The sequence below is a fragment of the Ursus arctos genome, unplaced genomic scaffold (genome assembly GCF_023065955.2).
Source record: "Ursus arctos isolate Adak ecotype North America unplaced genomic scaffold, UrsArc2.0 scaffold_33, whole genome shotgun sequence".
NCBI classification, from domain to species: Eukaryota; Metazoa; Chordata; class Mammalia; order Carnivora; family Ursidae; genus Ursus; species Ursus arctos.
Genome location: NW_026623019.1, coordinates 3527112 through 3549547, shown reverse-complemented (window position 1 = coordinate 3549547; position 22436 = coordinate 3527112). Strand labels below are relative to the sequence as shown.

The 22436-nt window shown below is 44.5% G+C and overlaps 2 long non-coding RNA genes across 2 annotated transcripts; one reads left to right on the top strand and one right to left on the bottom strand.

The window, feature by feature from the left end:
* Nucleotides 1–5500: 5500 nt before the first annotated feature.
* On the bottom strand, nt 5501–11625 carry LOC130542358 (uncharacterized). Its single transcript, XR_008956854.1, has 2 exons — nt 11321–11625; nt 5501–5813 (listed from the first exon to the last, which is right to left on the bottom strand). It is a non-coding gene; the product is annotated as an uncharacterized LOC130542358 (long non-coding RNA).
* Nucleotides 5768–11674, top strand: LOC130542357 (uncharacterized). Its single transcript, XR_008956853.1, has 2 exons — nt 5768–6243; nt 7544–11674. It is a non-coding gene; the product is annotated as an uncharacterized LOC130542357 (long non-coding RNA).
* The last annotated feature ends 10762 nt before the right edge of the window (nt 11675–22436 follow it).

Sequence of the window (22436 nt, the reverse complement as noted above, 5' to 3'; positions counted from 1 at the left end):
CACAGTCTTCCAAGTGGTTTAAGAAGGTGAGTGTCTACATGGTGAGACACAAGGGGGACCAAACACTGTGCCCGTTCCTGACCGTCCCGCGCTAACTGCCCTCCTGGGTGGAGACGCTTTAGATCTTGAAGGTTGTGTGTTTAAAAGGCTGGGAGAAGGGGCTGGGCTGGTGAGCTACTGGCTTCCAGCTGTCTACACCCTACGTTAATTCATCTAGTCCTCCAAGGAACACAGCGGGTAGTGCTGCCCGCAATTTACCTTTGGGAAAAGAGGTTAAGAGGTTCTCCCAAAGGTGCAAAGTAAGTGGTAAGACAGGGGTTAGAACTTGGGTGAGTCTGCTTCAAAGCAGGCCAGTCCGTGACACCACACACACAGGGAAGACAGGGAGCACATGCGAGCCAAGATCAGCTGAAACTTCGAGGATCACAGGAATGGGAGACAACCACATTCAGAGGACAGTCAGGTGACAGAAGTTAAGAACTACACCAGATGCTGTCTGCTTGGGGCATTCGCAAGCCCGTGCCGCGAGGTGGGACATGGAAGTCATGGTGGCATCTGAGTGGGGACTTTGACAAAGGGCCACAGGGACAGGGCTGGAGTGACCCTACATGCAAAGAGTGTCTCAGGATTCCTGGCTTCAGGATCAAATGTGTGGGTTGAGGACGGGACCCTGCTCCCTGCAGAGCGTGAACATGGGAAAGAATTGTGCTCTTGCATAGAATCGAGACAGGGAAGGAAGAAGAGAAAAATTGATCTTGGAAAAGTGGGCGTTGATGTTAGGAAGGGGAAATGATGATGGGAAGGGGAAGCTGATACTGAGATGGGGGAATTTAAGCTGAGAAGGCCAACAGCATCTGCCTTGTGCCAGGGCACCTCAAGGGTTCTCAGCTCCAGGCTTTGGCCCCCTGACAGCCTGTCTGCGTGTGCCCTTCCATCCATGTCATTCATGCCATCTTGGGGTCCTAGATGGCTTGCACTAACAATCACGCCCATGGTCAGGCAAGGGTGGTGAGCCAAGGGCACTATCTCTACATACCTGAGCATTGCACTTAGTAGATGATAAAGTACTGGCGAAACTCCTTGCTTATCCTTCGCTTCACGGTGTCATGAAAGTCCCGTTTCCCTGCAAGTTGCAAGAGGCCTCATGCAGAGGGCAGACGCTGAGGGTCTTTTCTTTTAGATAAAAAAAAAATTAAAAAACAACGAAACCCAGAAAAATTGCACTGACATGATCCTATCAACTAAATTGCAGACCTTATTTGGATTTCCCAAATTTTAAACATGCATTGCTGCTTCTTATTAAAATGTGTCGGAGAACTCAGCAGTGAAACTCTTTGGGCCTGCTGATTTCTTTTCTTTTTTGTTTTTGTAGGTTTTAAACTACTAATTCAATTTATTTAATAGTTATGGGACTATTCTCATTATTTAATCTCAGGTGAGTTTCGGTCTGGGTGGTTTTTGAGGAATCGTCTATTTCATCTAAGTTATTAACGTGTGTAGAGTCCTTCATGGCACTCCCTTACCCTTTCAACAACTGGGAAATTTGTAGTGATTCTTTCTTTCATTCCTGATCTTGTTAATTTTTGTGTCTTCTCTTTTTTAATTTGTCAGCCTTGCCAGAGGTTGAACAATTTTACTAACTGTTTCAAAAATCAGCTTTTGAGTTAATTTTATCTATTATTTTTCTGTTTTCAATTTCATTAAATTCTGCTCTTTCTTTTTATTTACTTCCATCTGCTTGCTTTGGGTTTATTTGGCATTTTTTATGGTTTATTGAAGTGGAAGCCTAGATCGTTAATTTTCATTCTTTTTTTTTTTTGGTAATAGAAGTATTTATATAATAGAAGTATTTAGTGCTATCAATTTTCCCCATGTGTGCTGCTTAGGCTATACCCCCTGGGTTTTTCATGTTGCAATTTTATTTTCATTCAGTTCAATGCATTTTCCAAAGTCCCATGATACTTTCTCTTTGGGTTATTTAGAAAGACATTATTTAATCTTTAAAGTTTGGAGATTTTCCTTCTTGAAAGTTTGGAGATGATCTTTCTGCTGTTTGTTTCTAGTTTAATTCCATTATGGTCAGAGAACATACATTTGTTGAATTTTGTTTTATGGATCAGAATACGGTCTATTTAAATGGAGGTTCCAAGTGTGCTTGAAAAGAAGGTGTATTCTGCTAATATTAGGGAAAACATTTTATAAATGTTAATTAGATCCCTTCAGTTAATGGCATTAGTCAGTTCTTCTACGGCCCTGTGGATCGTCTGTCTGGTTATTGTATTTATTATTGAGAGAGGGTCTTGAAGTCCACAGTCATAACTGTGCACTTGTCTGTTTATGTTTCCAGGTCTGTTGGTTTTTACTTCATGCATATTGAAGCTCTGTTTGGTGCATACACATTTAAGATTGTTACAACTTCTGGGTGAATTAATTCTTTTATCATTATGTAATGTTTCTCTTTATCCTTGGTAATTTTCTTTCCTCTGAAGGCTATTTGGTCTGATACTCATATAGACACTCCGGTTTTCCTTCTATTAGGGTTTGCATGCTCTACATTTTCCATCCTTTTACTTCTAGCATACCATGTAACTATATTTGAAGCGAATTTCTTGAAGACAGCATATACTTAGTTCAAGTCTCTTTTAAAAAATCCATTCTGGGATGGAGCCAGCTTGACTGGCTCAGTAGGTAGTATGTGATGCTTGGTCTCAGGGTTGTGAGTTCAAGCCCCACACTGGGCTTGGAGCCTACTTTAAAAAAAAAATCTATTCTGATCATTTCTGTCTTCTAATTGAGATGTTTAGAACATTTGCATCTTAAGTAATTATTGCAATGCTAATATTTAGATTGTTCATTTTGTTATTTTTTTTCTGTTTGTTTTGTTTTCCTCTACTCTGTTTATCTTTTTCTGACTTCCTGTGGATCACTTGAGCGTTTTTTAGAATTCCATTATTACTCATCAATATTTTTGAGTATTTATTTTTGTATAGTGTGTATGTGTGTTTATGTGTGTGCAGTCTAGAAACTTAATATCCATCTTGATATAATTCCCTAGTACCACTATTTCACCACTTGACGAGAATGTAGAAAGTCACCATTTATGTTGCTGTACGCACCTCCCTTTTCATAATCTCCTTAAATATTGCCTCCACGCACATTAAGAACAATATTAGATAATGTGACAACTTATTGCTTTCTACCACAAAACAGGATTTTGAAATCTTAAGAGAAGAAGAGAGCACCATTTTTAACAAGATGTTTGTCTTTCCATTGGGCTCTATTTGTTCCTAATTTTCCAAGTTTTCTTTTTTTCATTATTTCATTTCTGTCTGAAGAACTTCCTTCGGCAATTCTTTTAAAGCAAGTCTGTTTGCTACTGATTCTCTTAGTTTTCTTTCATCTGGGAGTATGTTTATTTCACTTTCGTTCCTAAGGAACATTTTTGACGAATGTGGAATTTTGAGTTGACATTTCTTTCAGCACTTGAAGTATATTGTATCACTTTCTTTTCGTCTGCATGGTTTTCATGATTCATCCAGACACATTTGAATCATTGTTCTCCTGCAAGTAGTGTTTCATTTTTTTTCTGTTTTCACATTTTTTGTTTTGTGTTTTAAAAAATGATTGAAATATATTTCGGTTCTTTGGATTTTTCCTACTTAGGGTTCTCTGCACTTCTTGAATTTGCAGGTTGATGTTTTATGAATTTTCTGCTCTTATTTCTCCAAATATTTTTTCACCTTATAATCTTTCTCCCTTTCTTCTGGAACCACTATGACATGAATGTTAGCTCTTTTATTATTGTTTCACAACTCTGAGGCTCTATTCATTTGTTCAATCTTCTTTCTGTAGTTTATTTCGATGAGATGATTTACTGCTATAGTCTAGGTTTACTGATGGTTTCCTCTGTCGTCTTTATTCTGTTACTGAGCTCATCCAGCAAGTTTTAACATTTGGGTTATTGTATTTTTCTGTTTTAAAATATTCATTGGTTCTTCCTTAAATTTTGTATCTGTTGAGTTTTTTAACTCCTTTTTCCATGTGTAATGGCTTGTTGGGCATGTTCATGATCAGTGCTTTAAAATCCTTGCCTGATCGTTTCAACATCTGTGTAATCCTGACATTCGTATCTGTTGATTCTCTTATTCAGGTTGAGATATTTCTGGGTTTGGGAATGATAAGTGATTCTGGATAGATTCTGGATGTTTTGAGTATTACGTTATGAGGTTTTATTTCCTATTTAAGTATGTACTTAGTCAGTCAATCTGCTTATATTTAGAACGCACATCTTAACTCAGTTCTGTGGGCTTTGGTTCAAAGATCCGTTTAGTTTCAAGTGTTTGCAGTGGTGTTCTGGATCACCCCATTGCGTGTTACCGAGAGGCGGTCTGGAACATGACGATATTTTATGCTGTAGGTGCAGTTCTCAAAGTCATTTCACGCATTGTCTACTCAGGGGTATGGCCAGGACTTCACATCCAGATTAAACATTCCCTTCCTTACCTCCCTCTTCTCTTTTTCCCCTTCGCCACTGTAGCGCAATGAGGTGGTCTCTGAGGGCAACCACCTCTGCCTACGTGCCCTTAGTATCGAGGGGATCGTCAGCGTGGCTCCTCTCTACTGTCTCTGCAGCTGGTGTGTGACACGTACATGGGGAACACAGCATCTCCTTGCTGCTGTCCACTTACTGCAGGGTGGGAGCAATCAACAGGGCTCCCTTGCCCCATTTCTACTGCAGCTGTGGTAAGGGGGGAGGGATGCAATCATCGCTTGTGTTAGTGCAGGAGGAATGGGAAGTGATGGACGGCAATCTACCCCAGAGTCTTCACAGGCCCAGTGTGGGTGAGAGAGGTGTGACTTCCTTCGTGGTGTTTGCCCAAAACAGAGCGGGTATAGTCTGTGTGGTCCCATCCTGCAGAGCTGACCTATATCTAGCCTTTGGGTGGAGATAGGAGGTCTGTTTGTTTGTTTGTTTATTGGTCTGTACCCGTTAATGATGTGGGTTTCAGGCTGGTGTAGAACCCAGGATATATAAGAAGCCAAAATCCAAGAAACTCATCATCGGGTTGTCCTGGGAGTCCTGAGGTCCCTACGCAGTCTCCTTCTTCCACTTTCAGTCTCCTGGTAGTTCCTTTATGCATTTTATCAAGAGGTGGTTTTTGTTATTGTTGTTATAAGTAGCAGGAGGAGTGGGGCGGAATGTGCCTACTCTGTTTTGTCTGGAACCAGAAATTCCTCCCTTTTATCTTTGTTGATAAAATCTTAGTGCCCTTTGACAGCCACCTTGAACCCAAGGATACATGAGCTGTCACTGATGTTCCTCTCTTGGGCTCTTAGGTCCTTTACTAATATCATGTAATTCAGCACATAATTATATACCTCCTGCAGTCCTTGTGGGTTCATTCATGTTTCTCAGTCTTGTCTCCATGTGGGACTATGTGGGATGCCTTTCCTAGGAACCCCATGGTGCTCATTACAGTGCAGGGCTCAAGCTTGGGACTTTTTATTTCTTGGATATGTTAACGAGAACTCTAGAATCAATGTGCTTCTGAAGCCAAACTGACATTCAAACCCTGTCTCTAGCTAGTACTGCTTGTAGCATCTTGAATAAGTCACTTCATCTCTTTGAGGTATTGTTGCCTCAACTGCAAAATAGTTCTACTAATAACTTTATCACAGAAGGTAATATAAGCGTTAAAAGTCAAAATACACAAAGGCACCTGAGTGGTTCCTTCAGTTAAGTGTCCAACTCACGATCTCAGCTCAGGTCTTGATCTCAGGGTCTTGATTCAAGCTCCAGGCTGGGCATCAAACTAAAAAAAAAAAAGAAAAAACAAAAAGTAAAAGTATGCTTTAATTACCTACTGCAATGAAATAGACTGTGCAACATTTTTTCCTTTTTCTTCCATTCTCCTTTGTTTTGTGAGAACCCATCCTTCACTTCATAAAAGGAAAGTAAGAAGAGTTGAAAGACAAAAGGAGAAGATGGGGGAGTCTGCAAACACATCCTTTTTCTCCCTCTGTTGGGCTACCTTGAATCCAAAAAATTGGTCTCTACTTGGTTTGTGCCCTGGCTGAAACTCTTTTTTCCTTTGTTCCTCATCGGCCTCCCATCCACGGAGAGCCTTCAGGGGACAGTGGCCTCCAGCGGCCACCAACACACCAGCACGATGTACCCGCCTTCCTTTCATCCATTCCAGCCTTTCCCACAAGGACCCCGCAGAAGTGGGCCCTGTTGCTTTGGTAAGCAAAAGGGGTACTTAAAAGCGGCTGTATCATGTAGATGAGGCAAAGAGTGAGAAAAGGCCAGAACTGTGAGCTAGGAGAGCTGCTCATGTCAGCTGCCTGGAGCGCGGGAGGCCCCCCGCATCTCACCTGGGAGCATGCACTGGGTAAGTGTGGTGTGCTGCCATCCACGCAGCCTGTGTCCCCAAAAGACACAGCTTTTCTCACTGGTGGACCTGTACGGCTGAAGGGAAGGGGGTCAGTCCTCACAGGGCATAGACTTCAGGTCACTGATGAGACATTTGGGGCAAAAGCATGTAATTCTGGAAAATAAGGGAGGAAAATTAATATATCTGGTTGATGAATTCTGTTGCGAATAGCACGAAAGGGGTCCCTCGAGGTGATATTAATCTGGAAAGACTTCTAGGAGGCTGAGGGTTTGGGGTGGGCAGCACGGGGATTCTCTTTTAAGGAGAATGCTGTTGAGAAACAACGTTGCTGTTTCTCATCATTTCGTCTCATCAAGTTGTCAATGAGAAAATCAAAGCGTGTATTTTGCAGAACGGTGGGGCAGGCAGAGTGGGGCTGCAGTTACTCATGGGTTAAACCTCAGGTGTAAAATGGGAGGAGGGCTGGCTTGGGGGAGTGGAGGCTCTGCCCTCTGCCGATGGAGCGGACGATGCTGGCTGGGTGTGCAACTTTCTCCGCCGGCTCTCAATCACATGCTTCTACTGAGGCTTCGCCTTGAAATGTGTGGGAGGTGAGGCAAGAGCAAATGTGGTGCCCCTTCCCCTGGGGGTTCCACATGGCTTGGGAGAGACCGAGCGGGTCCTGAAAGTGGGTGTTTCAATTTCCAAAATGGTTCATCGCCAATTCTCACAATTCGTTTTTTTTTTTTTTCCTGGAGACAAAGGCAGTGCCTTCCCTGGGAATCCTCGCACCCCCACCTCCGATGCGTGCACACATGCACATGCGCGCACGCACACACACATATGCACACGCACACACAAACACACAAGCACACACTACAGAAAACGTAAAGCAATGGATCCCGGAGCTGTTGTAACTGTCACATTTTATAATCTGTTCACATGTATGTTACAGTTGATGGAGAGCCAACACTCCACATTTTAATCCCTAGGCAAGTGTGCCAAGTGTGTGTGGCTTATTGATGACCACTGGGGGGATTCCGGATTTGTTATTTGTAGGCATATATGATTCTCGTAGCCACACTGATGTGATGCAATTTTCTCTCTTAATTTCCCCAGCGTGCTTGTAATTATTGATTTACCAAATGAGTGAATTCTCATTTTGGCAGGCGGTCGTCACTGCAGCTAACGCTGTCTTGGCTCCCAACTCGATGTGCACCTTCAAAGACCAGTGGAGACGTTCAGGACGGAGGTCCTTCCTCCCAGGCCCTGCCCCCCGGAGCAGCGCGGTTTGCTGATGCGCTGGCGGGCCTGCTACTGCGCGCGCACCACGGGATCTCCTCGCGTGCTTTTTGCAGTATTGTAATCATCTCCACTTGCTTGTAAAGCTGCGTGCCCCTTGCAGCGACGGCGCACTAGCGTTAAGTCAGACGGTGCTACCCATCCCCGGCCCGGGATGAGCAGCCTTGCCTCCCCCCACCCTGCACTGCGCAGCAGGCAGCATCTTTCACACGCAACTTCTCAAAGCGGGGTCCGTGGCCCAAGAACTCTAGCTTCACCTGGGGAGATTCTGACGCGCAAATTCCTGAGCCCACCCCAGCCCTTATGAGTTAGAACCGCAGGGGGCCAGTCTTTACTTCTTTGGCGGTGAACTTGGTGGTGGAGCCCTGGGGTCATGTGCTTCTTCAAAGGACCCCTAAGCTCTCAGAGTGTCACCCCTCCCTCCCGGCAGGGTCCCCATGATGCTCAGGGCTGACAAGCACTGGCCTGGCCAACACCTCCCTCTTAACGAATATCACTTCTTCTCTAGTTCCTTCTTGCCAGAGAGAGTCTCTGGGCTCTTGTTTTCAGAAGGGAGTCTGGCCAGTCAGCTATTCAGAGCCCCCGGTGTCCCACCGGCTGCTGGCCACGTGACCCACACATGGAAGTCCATGAGACTATGGCCAGTCTATGTGACAAGCAGGGCTCAGCTCGACATTTGCTTTCTACTGCCTGTCTTCGGTTATTCCCTGGGGGTGACCTTGCCCGGCCCCCGGAAAGAGAGGGCAGGTCTGGTGACTTCTCCGCCCACCCGTGCATTGCATGGAAATCCTCTGAGCTGAGGACGAATGCCCTGGATGTGCCGTCAGACCTTCGGCCAACCCCAGCAGGGGGCCCAGATGGGAGGGTGGAGGCGGCAAGGGAGCGAGCCGTGGGACCTGCTGGGATCCTACCCTGGCTCCTGCTGCCCCGCCCTGGCAGGTGCTGCCACCCACTGCATGATGAGTGACTCACTGCGTGGGTCCTTCTCTTGTGGGGCCCTGTGGAGAACCCGGGGGGCTCAGAGGTCCCTGCCTGGCATCTCTGACTTTCTCTCCTTGCTGTGAGCACTCCCATGTGGCTGCTGCTCGCTCAGCCCTGCTTCTCCTGATCTTGGGGGTCCGTGGCCCCATCCATTAGGCCCTTTTAAGTAGGACGGAGAATGGCCAATATTCTAGCTTCTTCCCTGGCTGAGTATAGGGAATTTTTTCTCAGACATGGTGGGAACTTGCCTTTCCTCCAATCTCACAGCTGCTACACAGCTGTCTCTCCTGTCCCCCTGGGTGGTTTTCATTGTGAGAGCTGAGGAGTATGCGTGATCATGGACGTGTCGGTGTATGTCTGTCTGTCCACCTGTCATCTGTCTGTCATCTCTCTGTGTCTATCATCTACCCTCTGGCTGTCTATTCTCCATCTAATAATCTATCTGTTGTGTATCTCTGTCTCTCTCACTCACTATCATGGGTCTACTTACCTATGTATGGAAGACCATGGATTTGTCCCGATAGCCCCAAGTCCAATGGAAAACCAGAGGGTTCGTTCTAATTTTCTCCCTTTTAACTCCTTTTCTGACAGTGGGAAACTTGGCCACCATTATCCTTACTCGCTGACCAGTCTCACTGTAAATAACCAACCTCCCACTGCCACTTCTGCCCCATGTGCTCAGTCTCCTCACCCCACAAAAGCCACCCACTGTATGAGCCAGCGAGGGCCGCCGCACAGAGTGCCACGGGCTGGAGGGCTTGAACAACACACATTGACTGCCTCACAGTTCTGGAGGCTGGAAGTCTGCAGTCAAGCCTTGGCAGGGTTGGTTTCTCCTGAAGCCTCTGTCCTTGGCTTCTGTATGGCCATCTCCCACCTGTGTGTTCACACGGCCTTCCCCCTGGGCATATCTGTGTCCTAATCTCTTCTAAGGACACGAGTAAGACTGGATTAGGGCCCATCCTCATGACCTCATTTTAGCTTCATTACCTTTTTAAAAACCTTAACACCAAATACAGTCCCAATCTGAGGTACTAGTGATTAGGACTTGACCATTTGAATGGGGGTGGGGATAGGGGTGGGGGGGGGACACATCTCAGCCTGTAGGACCACCCTCCCTCCTAGACACTCTTCCTTGCCTGTGCTCCAACCCCCAGCTCCACACTCAGCCCCGATACCAGCCTCCGTGGGCAACCTCCTCACCTTCCTCGGGTTCTGACACCCACTCTGGGTGGGTCCCCTGTTGGGGGCCATCCCACCCTGCTGGGTCTCTGGCTCCTGCACGAGGCTCCCCACCCATACGGATGCCCTTCTGACCCCCTAGAGCGCCAGTACTTGATCCAGCCATTGTGTACGTCCTCCGTCCCCCACCCAGTGTAGAGGGCACCTTCCTGACAGCACCCATTGACTCTAGGACTGGATTGTTCAGGAAGAAAAGTGAAGGAAAGGAAGAGGAGGAGCAGTGTTTTGTGGCCCAGGCTGGAAGGTCCAGAAGCAGATGCTGAAACAAGTTTGGGGTGCGAGATGTTTTCTGGGAATCAATGTCTCTGGAACGACGGGCTGAGCAGGATGGGACGGGGCAGGTGTTGAACCACCATGGAGCTCCTACAGCTCTGTGGTCAATCTGAGGGGAGCTCTGGAGCCGGTGCTGCCCACCTGTGTCCTCTGTCTGTCTGCATTTTCCTGCCCTGGATGGTCAGGGGATCTGTGCTCCCCAGGAAGGGTGGGGCCACAGGGGAGCAGCGGAGGCTGACCCTGTAGGAGCTGCTGGCCGCCTCCCCAGTGGATTCTTCCTTGAGGGCGATTCGGGTGGTGCCTCTCCAAGTCTACATGTTGTGTGTATAAATGGTTTCTATTCATGTTCTGTAGCACCTTGCTGGAGACTGAAAAATACAGCACTTCTGTTCAGTGGGGGTGAAAATTAACCCAAAGAATTCCATTTCCAGTCATGGAATTGCATTTCCAGTCGTGCTGATTGCAGTTATAAACCCCAGAAACAACATACAAAGTACTGTTTGAAGGTAGGAGGAAGCTGGAATAGATTCAACCCTGAGACACAGGACCTGCCATGTGTGGGACGCGTCAGGGGCTTTTTCCGAGGGCACTCCGCAGTCCACCTGGCACGGGGTTGCTAGAACGCACGCGGAGACCTGGGGTCTTACTGCCTTGAGGTGCCGGAGAATTGAGTGAGGGCTTTTCAGAGCAGCTGGAATTGGGCAGTCACAGAGTGACAAACCTCCAAATTTGCATGCAAATCCCCCAAATCTTCTACGTACCCCAGAAATGCTGATGCACGGGGGGAACGCCATGAGACCAGCACACGGTAACATTAGGAAGCCTAAAGGAGCAATACGAGCTTTCTCTGCTGAAGCGGAGGCAGAGCTTGGGGTCTTGGTCCTCCTTAGCTTGAGGGGCTTAGTGAACGCCTTAGGTTTTTTTTATTGAAACCTCCAAAAAAGCCTTAAACTGGGGGGGGGGGGGCAGAATTAAAACAGATCTGCCCTAACGAAGCATAAAACCAGCTTATATAGAGGAACAGACTGGTGTGGCCATGCAGTGAACTACTACTAAACAATTAAATAAAAGAATAAACTACCGGAACACACAACAATATTTATAAATATCAAAAACACAAAAGAAGCCAGACACCAAAGAGTACTCACTGGATATGAAGATGGAAGACAGGCCATCTTCATGGATGAGCACAGACGTCGGGACACTGTTGCCCACACAGCGTGAAGCTTGAACTGTGGGGGAGGATGGGAAGGTATATATTTCAATGGGGAGGTGGTTTGTGGGTCTATGCATTTGTCAGAACTCGTCAGATTATGTATAAATATCTGTACATGTCAATGAAAGATCAAGCCAAACCCAACAAAACAGTAAGGAAGCCTTCCTTTGCCTCCCCCTACATGGTTACCGAATAGAGTGGCTTCACATAGAGCATTGAGCAATCGTAATACAGCTGGTACTGCAGAGAATAAAAGAAAATCATCTCTCACTAGCCACATTGTAAACGATTGTTTCTCTTTTTATCTCAATCCATTAAGTCAGACACCTAAAAAATGCCGCCTAGGGCATACTTATTTACTTGAAATAGGAAAACATCTCTTCGGTACTTTGTCAAATAAGTAGAACACTAGCAGAAGGAATCTTACAAACCTGCTTCTTAAAAATCACCAAATTTTGGAGCCGTGGTAAAGTGATGGTTAAGAATTAACTGCAAGAGAATTCCTCTCTTCCGTCTACAGATCTTTGTCAATCTACAATGGGCTTGTGTCCCAGCAAGTCCGCCGTCAGGTGGAAATGTCTTAAAAAAAAAAAATGCACTGATACACCTGACCCGCTGTGCGTCATCGCTTAGCCTAGCCTACTTTATTTATTTATTTTAAAGATTTTATTTATTTATTCGACAGAGAGAGAGACAGCCAGCGAGAGAGGGAACACAAGCAGGGGGAGTGGGAGAGGAAGAAGCAGGCTCATAGCGGAGGAGCCTGACGTGGGGCTCGATCCCAGAACGCCGGGATCACGCCCTGAGCCGAAGGCAGACGCTTAACCGCTGTGCCACCCAGGCGCCCCCAGCCTACTTTAAATGTGCTCAGAACACTTACATTAGCCTACAGTTAGGCAAAATCGTCTAACACAAAGCCTCTTTTATAGCAAAGTGTCCACTGTCTTATGTAATTTATTGAATACGGACCTGAAAGTGAAGACAGAATGGGTGTGAGTGTCTGGGTCGTGGACCCCAGGGATAGCGTGGCTGCCTGGGAGCTGTGGCTGGCTCCCAGTGCCCAGCATCGTGGGAGGGGACCACACCACATAGCACTAGCCTGGGAAAAGACCAAAATCCAGAATCTGAAATCCAGTTTCTGTTGAATGTGTATCACTTTCGAACCATCGTAAGGTCAAAAAATCATCAAGTCAAAACTTGCGAGTCTCAGATCACTGGCATTTGCTTGCTCTGAGGACTCCCTGGTCCGTGGATTTGTGTCCTACCTTCCTGCTGATTACTCAGATCATATAATTAAGTCACTTTGTGCACAGACATCTATGTCTAACTTGTGAGTGGATAACTTCACTTCAATGTCCAGTAGGCATCCGAAACCCAAATTCAAACCATAACCTTCATCCCTACTCACCAGCTTACACCACATGTGGGGCAAAACCAAACCACCTCCTCTCCCAGAGAAACTTCTTTCTCTCATGTTTTGCAAGCCCCAATGGAGGATTTGTCCCTGTGCTGTCCCCTTCCCTCAACCTCCAGAGGAAAATCTCTGGTGGCTCTGTTGGTTCTACCTCCAGCATGCACCTCCAACCCTCTCCATTTCTAGCCGTGTCATTGACATCCCCAGTTCCAACGCACCGTCGTCTGTCCCCTGGGATGTGCACAGCCTTCCCCCGGTCTCCCAGTCCATGTCTGCTCCACGGCAGAGTGATCGTTTAGAGCTAAAAGTTACATGGCAGGGGCTCCTGGGTGGCTCAGTCGTTAAGCGTCTGCCTTCGGCTCAGGGAGTGATCCTGGAGTTCTGGGATCGAGCCCCACGTCAGGCTCTTCCACTGGGAGCCTGCTTCTTTCTCTCCCACTCCTCCTGCTTGTGTTCCCTCTCTCACTGGCTGTCTCTCTCTCTCTGTCAAATGAATAAATAAAATCTTTAAAAAAATTAAAAAAAAAAGTTACATGGTGGCACTTTCCTGCTTCGATACCTCAATGGTGTTCCAACTGCACTTAGAATAAAATTAAGTTTCCCTACTATGGCCTGGAAGGCTCCAAATTATGGAGTCCCTCTCTGTCTCCAACTCCATCCCTACACCTCACATCCCGCCCGTCAGGTTTGGGCCACTCTGGCTTTCTCTCTCTCTGTTAGGACATGCCAAGCTTGTCTCTCCCCTGCCTGTCACAGAGCTGGTCCTCACCCTGCGGTCCAGCTTATGTCCATCTTCTGTGCTGCATCTGTTTATTAACTACAAAACGCTTGGCCAATATATACATAGTGAAGATCTAAACTGAATACACAGGGACCTTAAGAAGAGACACACTGTCCCATTCTCTTGTTCTTTTCTGTACCTTGACTACCTACTGTGGTGTCTGACGTGTAGACAGTGATTAACAATCATTTACTGAGAAAGTAAAATGACATGATCTCTGCCATCAAGAAGGCATTCTAGAACACTCCCAAACACATCAACTATGCTCACTTTTGTGTTTTTACTTTCAGATTTGACTTTCTGCGTATATAATGTTTTACCTACATTAAATAATTGAGAAGGTATAATTTTGAGCTTCCACAAGTACGTTATAATGAAATACCTTTCAATGGCTCTACAAAATCGGTCTTCGTAATTGTGCTTTTAAATGTTTGTGTAATGGTTTACTTAATGGATGTACCACAATTTACACTTGGATATTTATAGTGTTTCCAATACAGCAAATGACTTTTCTCTGACACACTATCTCCTCAGCCATAAGGTCAAGGTGATACTGATTCTTACTTTTAAGCATGGTTTTGAGGGTTAAATAAGGTACTGCACGTAAAGGTATTAGTAGTGCTAGATACCAATTTTAAAATGATAATTATTACTATTATCCATAGAGTAATGAGTTGTAATAAAGCGCTCCATACAAATTTAAAACATGATTATCGTTACTGTTTGTCATGTTGACATTATACCAGATGGTACTAAACTTTGTGCCTGTATTCTTCATTTTAGTCCGGTCTGACCATGGCTGTCTTTTAATTGGAATGTTTAACATTTAATGTAACTCTCGATGTGGTTAGATTTAAGCCTACCATTTTACTATTTGTTTCTGTTCGTGTTTCATGTTTTCTGTTTCTGTATTCTTCCGTTTGTACTTTATTTTGGAGTAATTGAAATTTATTTTAATTTTCACTTTCGCCTATGATATTCCTACATGTGGTTTTGTTTGCTTTTTTTCCTGCTTGGGCTTCACTGGGTTTCTCGAATCTGAAAATTTATGCCTGTCAACAAATTTTGGAATTTTTCTGACATTTCTTCACATATATTTTATGCCTGGTTGTCTCTTTGCCTTCTGAGATTCCAATTACACATATATAAGAATTTTTTATGCCTTTTTACAGGTAAATAAAGGTCTGTTTACTTTTCCCATCCTTTTATCTTCCTGTCTTCACACTGAAGAATTCCTGTTGCTCAATCTTCAATCATCTTCACCCATTATCAAGCTGTAATTTGTATTATCATAACATTTTTTATCTCTGGAATTTTTATCTCTGGAATTCCCATTTGGATAATTCCGTTTCACTGCTGAGGAATATTTTCATTCATTGAACACATTCACGTTCTCAAGCATAGTTATAATAATTGCTTTATATTCCTTGTTTGTTACTTTTGAAAACTGGGTCAATATGAGTGCATCTGCTTAGATTGCCTTGTCCTTTTAAATGAAGGCTGTCAGGTTTTTCTTTTTCTTCTATGTCTAGTAATTTTCGATTTTATGGGCATTGACAGACACTATGAATAATATATTGTTGAGGTTCTGGATTCTATGTTACCCCGAAGACTACTGATTTTTGTTCATTTTAGTAGGATGAACCTGGATGAACCCAAATTCCACATTAATAAGATAGGGAGACATTGAAAAGATCTCTCACAGTGAGGATCCCATAAGTCTGTTTTTTTCGCTATCTATGCTGTGTAATAAATGGTCACAAAGTTAACAGCTTAAAACAACATATATTTATGGGGCGCCTGGGTGGCACAGCGGTTAAGCGTCTGCCTTCGGCTCAGGGCGTGATCCTGGCGTTAAAAGATCGAGCCCCACATCAGGCTCCTCCTCTATGAGCCTGCTTCTTCCTCTCCCACTCCCCCTGCTTGTGTTCCCTCTCTCGCTGGCTGTCTCTATCTCTGTTGGATAAATAAATAAAATCTTAAAAAAAAAACCAACAACATATATTTATGATCTCAAAGTGTCTGTGGGTCAGGAATCTGGGCACAGCTCAGTTGGGTTCTCTGCTCAAGGTCTCCTGACGTTGCAGGCAAGGTGCCAGACCAGGCTGGGTTCTCATCAAAGGCTCAACTGCAGAGGGATCCATTTCTAACTGGGCCACTTCAAAGTCTGTCCACAATCTACCTACCCTAATTCTCACAGCACAATGTCTGATTTCCTTAAATCTGAAAAGTAGGCTCTTGCTCACATGGTGTTCTAACTGAGTGTAAGCAATGAGAACGGGTGTCTGGAAAGGCCCGCGTGGGCCCACGGTTATCAAGAAGGTGAGATCGAACAGCACAAGCCAAAGCTGGAAGGTTATTTCCAAGAAGGCTGAGCTCAACTGTGAAGCAACAAGAACGTGACCTGTTGGCAGGAAAGCCCGTCAGATGTCAAAGAGCAACTGAGATGCTAGGGCAGCTGACCTGGTTTAGGATCGCAAACCAGAAGAATAAACTTTAATGCAGCAATGGCCGGAAGCCGGGCTCTTCACCTTTTCCTTCTTAACACTGGGTAGCAGACGTTTTTTTCTTTATTTCTGTGAGACTTTCTGAGGACGCTCCACTCCACTCCACTCCACTTGGAAGGTGTCTGATTTCTCAAAACGCTTAGGGTGAGAACCCTGGGGTCCTTGAAGTTCACTTGGCTACTATAAAGTGAGTGAAGCAGAAAGAAGAGATAAATAGTCCATTGTTCTTGAATTATTCTTGGATGTTACAAACAAAGACGGAGAAGAGGCCTTAGAGAAATAACACTTTTCTCATCTAGTTTTTTGGTTTCCTTTCACAGAAAAGAAATTATTCAGAAAACATTGTGAAAATGTCACGTTCTTCTTTTTGGAGCATGTCTTCTAGGCAGAATCTTGTTTTGACAATGTGTTCTCCGTTTACAGAGGTCCTAACTATTAAGTGTTGTCACGCAAATTCCTTCTTATGTCTTTATTAAAATAGTTTACAAAGTAAGAAATAGCCCATTGTTTACCTTTATGGCCCTTTCCCTACATGCTGTATAATTTCTTTTCCGTCCCTTTTTTCCTTTCCTTTCTTTTTGTGCGATCATTTCCCCACATTTTCCACTCATGCAGCTTTACAAAGCACCTTTTCTTGCTCAAACTCAGCCTTTTATCTCACTCAACAGAGTAGCCTGTAAACATTTTACCAAATGCTCTCTGGAATTAGTCACCGAATGATGAAGTGACATAAAAGAGAGTTGCTTCACTGCTGCCTCATGCTTTGTGATTCTGTTGTCCAGAGTTTCCATCTGGGTAAAAAAAAAAAAAAATTGCAGTGGAGCTGCCTGGCTTTAGAGATTTTCATTCATTTGTTTCTGGTTCGGGAGCCTGTTGTAAATTTTATCTCGTATACATTGATGGGGTGAAGTACACATACAGACTTGCAGTTGTAAAATAAGGGGTCACATAGATGAAGGGTACGGCACAGGGAACATAGTCAGTAATATTGTAATAATGTTGTACGGTGACCGATAGTGACTACAGTTACCATTAGCACTGTGTAATGTGCAGAACTGCCAAATCTCTATGTCCTACGCCTGAAATGAACACAACACTGTTTGTCAACTATATTTCAATTAAAAGAGAAACGTACATGAATATTTCAGAAAGACAAATCCAGAAAGAGACCCCTGGAGGGCACACCTATAGTCACTAGGAAAGAAACAGGTACCTATGCTTGATAGACCCTATCTATGACTTCTTTGTGAAAAAGACAAGGTAGTTTGGAAACAGATGATTTCATTCTAATGCTTATTAGCCAGTGCTAACCTTGCAAGTGCCGTAACCTACTTGGTACCTCATCACCACTTGAAATGACATTTGAAGGATAAACCTTTAAAACAGCATTGGGTAATATTGTTCAAGGGTCTGCCTAATAAATTCACATGGTGAGGTCACTGTTACCACTCTTGTTGATGTGTGAGAGAGACAGGGAATCCGTGAGGGGCTCCAGGCCCCGCGTTAAACGAATGCAGCCCTCACATGGTCTAATTGAGTGTAAGCAATGAGAACGGGTGTCTGGAAAGGCCCGCGTGGGCCCACAGTTATCAGGAAGGTGCGATCGAACAGCACAAGGCACGGGTATCCTGGAATAGGAAGTGGACCAGGAAGGAACTAGAGAATCCCCACCCCCCACCTCTGCCTCTATTTTTATTTTAAGCTCTGTGGGGGAGTAAGTGAGCATGCACGGATTATTTGAATTTTAGTACTTGAGAACTCATGAGTACTCTGTGATAGGGTCTAATCCTTCCAGGGAGGTGAACGAATGAGTCAACCTTAATGAAAATCTCTATAGCAGTCTCTCCTTGTTACAGGTAACCTGTTTTGTGTATGTAAAACAGATAATAATTAGCATGTATCAGGCTGGAAAAGGTAGCCAGTCCTGAAATGGGAAGGGTGTGCAGGTGTCATGATGAATGTGGGTGAGACATCAGTCCAGGTCTACAATAAGCTCTTTATTCCATCACTCATCCTCTGAAAAGGATGTGAGTTTCAAGCAAATCTCATCGGGAAACCCAGAGGCTCCTTGCCAAGAAGCCTTTTGACTGACCCTCGGATGGACATGTTAGCTCTCACGGCCCAGCACGGCACCCCTCCTCCACCCACTTTCTCCAGAGGCCGGGCTGGCTGCGGTTGACTGTGGGCTGTCAACGCGGAGCACAGAGCACCAAGAGAGGCCCACTGAATGCCCTGCATTGTAGAACTCCTCCCAACCCACTTCGTAGCAGCAACCCCATCTTCTCACGACGCCTAAAGTCAGCAGATCCTTTCATCACCTGCTGGCCCACCTGCTGGCAGAGCTGCCCAGAGTGCCCAGGTGTTTGCATTTGTACCAAGGATTTGTGGCTACCATTGCAATAGACATTTCCGTGGTTCCTTGGCGGATGCACAGCCCAGCGGAAGCAGGGTTTCTTCTTAGGCAGAGACTAAGTTTATGGGAGTAAGGGAAGTTTCTCTTTACTTTTTTCTTTTCTTTTCTTTTCTTTTCTTTTCTTTTCTTTTCTTTTCTTTTCTTTTCTTTTCTCTTCTTTTCTCCCCTCCCCTCCCCTCCCCTCCCCTCCCCTCCCCTCCTCTCCTCTCCTCTCCTCTCCTCTTCCATTCCCTTTCCTTTCCTTTTTCTTCCTTCTATAATTACATCATGGTAGAATATATCTGCAAGAAACTGCACATACCTCAAATGGACAATTTGATGACTTGACAAATATATATACCTGTGTATCCACCACCCCAGTCAAGATATAGAACATTTACCATAGTCCCTATAAAGTTCTCCTGGCTCTTTTTGCAGGTCCAGGAAATAAAAAAACATTTTTAGGCAGCTCTTTCCCTCAAGTTGTTTGCTACCCAAATGGAACAATGGGCCATATATACTTTTCCTTGTATGTGTTGGCCCAGCGACCCTAGGTTAGATTCTCTTTTTTGCAACCTGGTTTAGTGGAGTGAGCATTTTACTGCCATTCCAAATCAGGTGCACCCAGCTGAAGACCACGGCTTGGGGGCATTATGAACTGAGAGTAAATTATCTTTGGTTTAGTTAAAAAATGGACAAAGGCACCAGACTCCGTGGCAGGGCGAGGCAAGGGAATTGATTGGCACCCTCCACTGCCACCCAGCAAAGACTGGGGTCTGGCCCTGATGAGTGCTGATGCCATTTCTGGAAGACAGAGAATCTTCTACTTGACCCTCAGCTTCTTCGTATTCCTTATTGGTCCTCAAACATGAGATTGGGCTGCATAATTTTGAAAGGGGGAGGGGAAAGCATTGGAGTTTTTTCCCCTAAGTTTGCTTCTTCATCTCCCTGCCTGCCACCTCTTGATTTTGCTAACAGCTTCACTTCTGCTCCCCATCTCTCTCTCTCTCTCTCTCTCTCTCACTCTCTCTCTCTCAAGACTGGAGTCTGGCCCTGATGAGTGCTGATGCCATTTCTGGAAGACAGAGAATCTTCTACTTGACCCTCAGCTTCTTCGTATTCCTTATTGGTCCTCAAACATGAGATTGGGCTGCATAATTTTGAAAGGGGGAGGGGAAAGCATTGGAGTTTTTTCCCCTAAGTTTGCTTCTTCATCTCCCTGCCTGCCACCTCTTGATTTTGCTAACAGCTTCACTTCTGCTCCCCATCTCTCTCTCTCTCTCTCTCTCTCTCACTCTCTCTCTCTCAAGACTGGAGTCTGGCCCTGATGAGTGCTGATGCCATTTCTGGAAGACAGAGAATCTTCTACTTGACCCTCAGCTTCTTCGTATTCCTTATTGGTCCTCAAACATGAGATTGGGCTGCATAATTTTGAAAGGGGGAGGGGAAAGCATTGGAGTTTTTTCTCCTAAGTTTGCTTCTTCATCTCCCTGCCTGCCACCTCTTGATTTTGCTAACAGCTTCACTTCTGCTCCCCATCTCTCTCTCTCTCTCTCTCTCTCTCACTCTCTCTCTCTCCACACATCTCTATCTGCCCCTTCCTCTCCTTCCCCAGACAAGGGGCCAACAAGGTGGACCCAAGGAGCTGGGGGCCAGGACTGTCAGGGTGCGTGCCCAAGGTAGGACTAGAGTTCAGAGAATCTCGAAGGAAGAGAAGGAAGGACGATCCAGACTGGGGATATGACAGGAACAAAAAGGCAAAGACAGAAATCTGAACAGGACGGCCTGACAGCACAGGTCTGGGGAGTCCAGCAGAAACTTATCACTTGTGGAGAGACTTGGGGCAAGTTACTTTTTTTTAAATTATAATAATATTGTTTTATTATATTATGTTAGTCACCATACTTGGGGCAAGTTACTTAATCTCTCTGACCATCGATTCTCACACCTGCAAAATGGGGAATAATTAATGGCTATGCTGAGGGTAGATGTGAGGATTATTGCTGACACATGTGGAGTGCGTGTGATGGGCACGGTGCTTATGAAATGATGGGAAATGATGGCTATTATCATAATGGGATGTGGGCAGGAGCAATGGGGAGGCCAGTCTGGTGGAGGAAAGTGCAAGCACGTAGAATTTGAAGAATCCAGTAGGACACAAGCCACAGAACACCATTAATGGATATAATTTCTTTTAAAATCAGTCTCTACTTCTCAAAGCTTCTCAGAAATAGAAGCACATGGAGGACGTATGGAACCTGCCACCCACCTTTTGAGATTTTGAGACACAAAATGAGTTAAGGAATTAAATGCTACACAACGTTTCCACGTAATGAATGGGTCAGCACTCTTCATCATTATGACTAAGGCAGTGGCAGGCACATGTGCTGAGTGATCCTGAGCCTGATGCATCCGGCTTCCTGTTGTGATAAGGGGTATTTGTTACCATTGTGTTGGGATCGCACTAATATGACCAAGAAACTGACCCTGGGGTGTGATAGGTATGAAAGTAACTTTCCAGGGACAATGGACTCAACAAATATTCACTCAACAAACATCACGAAGTATACAGTGAATGTCAAACTCTCTTCCCAGCATTCTGTCCTTATTCTACACTTCTGCACCCCAAGTTCACGACCGAATTCATTTTCATTATGGCGCCTTGTTTCCTCTGTCACTTGATAGGTATGACCTCTTCCACACCAACTCTTTATTATAATGGAAATATTTCCCCTAGTAATTTTTCCCATTTTGAGTTTATTACGGTGTAATCGACCTATAAAAGGCCCATAGGTTTGTTTCATTTTCATACATATATACAGCCATTAAGTCATTGTCATCAGCATCATGACCATCACGTCCAAAAGTGTTCCCTTGCCCCTTGTAATCTCTTTCTCTTACCCCTTACTGGGTCCTGGGCAAAGGCCACTGGGAAGTAGAGCTGCATATAGAAATGTTACGTATGTGCCACGTATTTGCCAATAATTGTGCAGAAGAGGCATGGGGATAAAGGTATATTAGGATAAAGAAATGACTAGGGACGGTAATCATTATAACAATTCTTGTTGGGTTTATAACATTAAGAGAAATAATATGTGTAATAATAATATCACCACAAGAGGAAAAAGGGAACAAAGCTATAGTGTACTAACATTTCTATATATCGCTGGAAAGAAGCTATTTTAAATCTAACGGTGATTCTCATATGTTAAGATGTATATGGTAAACCCTAGAGCAACCACTAAAAAAAAAAAAAACCCTTTAAAATACCATGGGAAGAAATCATTGAAGATGTTAAAATGTAACATTGGAAAATATTCACTTAATTCAAAGAAAGCAGTAAAACAGAAACAGAAGAACGTGATAAAAAAAAAAAAACAAACCCTAACAAGTAACGTGTCAGACCTATATCCAACCATATCAATAATAAATTTAAATGTGACTAAACACATAGTTAAAACCAAAGGTAGAGATTGTCAAACTGGATTTAAAAAAAAAAAACATGATAGAAGTATATGTTGTCTACAGAAGACATATTTAAAATTCAGAGGTACAAATAGATTAAAAGTAAGGGTGCGAAAAGATGTACCGTGGAAAGGGGAATGACAGGAAAGCTAAAATGGTTATAGTGACGTCAGACGAAATACGACATTATAAGCACAGGTACACCCGGTAACAGAACACCAAACTACACGAAGCAAAACCTGACGGAAATGTGGAGAGCCATGCACAGACGAGGAAAACAGCTGGGGACTGCAGTACCCCGGTTCCAGTAGTGGAAAGAATAACGAGGCAGAATATGAAAAATTATGGGATGCACCTAAAGCAATACTTAGAGGGAGATTTACAGCCGTCAATGCCCACATTAAAAAAGAAGAGACAACACAGGAAACAATCCACAAGATGAAAAGGCAGCCTATGGAATGAGAGGAAAGATTTGCAAATCATATAAAT